We start from the raw sequence: 2500 nt of genomic DNA on the forward strand, positions 1-2500 counted from the left end.
TTCGCCTTGGCCCGCGCCTTGCCGCCCTGCTTGCCGCGTCCGGACATACCTCCTCCCCGGTCGAAGCGCTGCAAGGAAATGCTGCAACAGGGCGCAGCCGGCAGGTTTTATCTCTTTCGCGCGCATGGCAAGTGCGAGCGCTGATTGGACAGTGTGTTGCAAGCGCGCGCTTTCACTATCGAATGGGACCCGGGGATCGTTTTCCTTATTCTCATTGGTTGGTCGGTGTGGCAGCTCGTCCAATGAGAAGTGCGAGAACAGCGTCCGGGGTGTTTTTGAACGAATAGTGAGCAAATTTAGCTGGTCTGGGCATCCAATAGGAGTCCAGGTGGTTGAATATGCTAATTACAACGAGGCTACTATGCAGAGTATCTGGATGCGCGCCAGTTTCGAGAGGTTTTTGTTCCAAGTGTTAGTGACCTACCTCACAGGGTTGTTGTGGTGGTGGTAAGATTGAGAGCAGCCGGAAAAGAACGGTGTGAGCCACTTTGAGTCCATAGTAAGAAAAAAGCGGGATATAAATCTAATAAATAAATGCATAAATGAGACCTCCCACTTTGTGGAATGATCCTGTGGGTTCTAGTATTATGGGAGAGGCAGGAAATTTTCTTTCTTCAGAGCGAGCATAATTTTAAACACCTTTATCATGTCATGTCATGTCCACTTCAAGACCAGCGGGAATCCTGGGAACTTACTCAGGACTGAATTCTATGCCCACCTTCCTTTTACTCAGTGGTGCTTGCTTCCAAGTAGACCTCCATAGGATTGTTCGGTAAAGTCGCAATGGTTGCTGCTATATCATTCATTCATGATGGAAAAATTAATCCTTTGCAATTCTCACTTCGAGGAGCATGGTTCTTACCTAGAAGGCGGGCAAAACTTTTCTTGTGGTCTTGACACTCCGGCGCCATCTTATGTTGCTTTTTGATTTCCGAAGATACTGTGGAAAAATTAACTCGTATCCTTGCAGTCACATGGCCTCCAGATGACTTTCTGTCCCATGGGCCGGTTAGCTCAGTTGGTTAGAGCGTGGTGCTAATAACGCCAAGGTCGCGGGTTCGATCCCCGTACGGGCCAGTCTCTTTTCGTATTTTTGAATGAATTACATTTTTATACCACCATAATTGGGTCGGGGATCAGTTTTGAGTCTCTTAACAAGAATTCATTTCTTGTACATCCAAGGGAGTAAAGTCTCCCAATAGTTCCAAGAACTTGATCCTTTTATTTGCAATTGTAGAAATGCATCGGGTGATTAAAAAAAAAAAAAAAAAGCAGCGACTGCAACCCTTCTTTCTAGTGCATTTGCTGTTTGCTGCCTCTCTTCCAATTTCTTTTAGGAGATTTTGAACAGTTAACGCTGCAGAATGCTTTAAAAGCTTATTCTGCTGCGTTGGCCGGGAATCGAACCCGGGTCAACTGCTTGGAAGGCAGCTATGCTCACCACTATACCACCAACGCGAGTGTTTGTTTGTTTTTCCGGAATTCCTTTTATAGATGTAACCAGGAATTCCCACTGTTTGGAGAGGAAAGACATCCTGGAGCTTTGCAAAGCCAGGAATAAAGAGACGGGAGGGGAGGGGAGGGGAAGGATGAGAATTCAATGATTCCAGCTACCTTGTGTTTTCCTTCTCTAACCTTATTTCGCTCCAACCTGAATTTAAATTGCACTGAAGAAAAGATAACCTTGGGACCCAGACCTTTTATGTCAGCCCCCTTGGTTATGGGTTTTTAGAAAATGATGGGGAAGGAGTGATTTATATAAAACTGGAGGGGAGTCAGTGGTGTGAATTTCATCAGTCACCATCACATTATCCATTCCTCTCATGCAGCCTACAATTCTCAGTGAAGGAACTGGGGACGGTGGGACAAATACGACGCACAAGAGGTGCCAAGAAAAGGTGTTTGTAACCTTTGCTGAAGCACTCACCTCCTGGATGTCCGATTTCCAATCGTTTATCTGAGGCACTGCTTTGCAGCATTTCTGGATTGAACTTTTCCATTCAAAAAAACAAAAGTCAAGAGAAAGAGAATTTTTGTCTTCTTAGATTTCTACACTAAATAACCATTTTGCCAAATCTTGGCATGTGTTTTGGATCAAGGACTGTCTTCGTTTATTCTGATGAGCAGCCACCAAAGTTTTAGTCCAACCTTCTTCAATTTGTTTCCAGGATTTCCTAAAGATAAGAAATGTACAAAACCAAGGATGTGTGAAGTTACCCATTATCACAGTTCTGTTGATGATCTTGGGATTCAGCGGGAACTGCCCCTACCTGGGCCACTGGAGGAAAGAAAGACAGGTAAGTTTGAGCCTACATTTTTGAAAAAGTAACATCCAACTCTGAATTATCTCTGTCTTGATAAAGCATACAGGCACCTTTGGTCGTGGAAACAGAGAAAATAGGCCATCTTTTTATTAACGAAGTGGGGGATTATTTAAAGACGGTGCAGAGCAGATAAAAGGGATTGCTGCTGTATCTCGTGGCTTCTTTGCTCACTTTAA

At 44.4% G+C, this 2500-nt stretch overlaps 2 non-coding genes across 2 annotated transcripts; one reads left to right on the forward strand and one right to left on the reverse strand.

The window, feature by feature from the left end:
• Positions 1-1003: 1003 nt before the first annotated feature.
• Positions 1004-1077, forward strand: TRNAI-AAU. The gene has a single exon. It is a non-coding gene; the product is annotated as a tRNA-Ile (tRNA).
• A 309-nt stretch (positions 1078-1386) lies between these two features.
• On the reverse strand, positions 1387-1458 carry TRNAG-UCC. The gene has a single exon. It is a non-coding gene; the product is annotated as a tRNA-Gly (tRNA).
• Positions 1459-2500: the final 1042 nt, after the last annotated feature.

This window comes from Varanus komodoensis, unplaced genomic scaffold, assembly GCF_004798865.1.
Source record: "Varanus komodoensis strain SLA01 unplaced genomic scaffold, ASM479886v1 scaffold119, whole genome shotgun sequence".
In the NCBI taxonomy this organism is placed as follows: domain Eukaryota; kingdom Metazoa; phylum Chordata; class Lepidosauria; order Squamata; family Varanidae; genus Varanus; species Varanus komodoensis.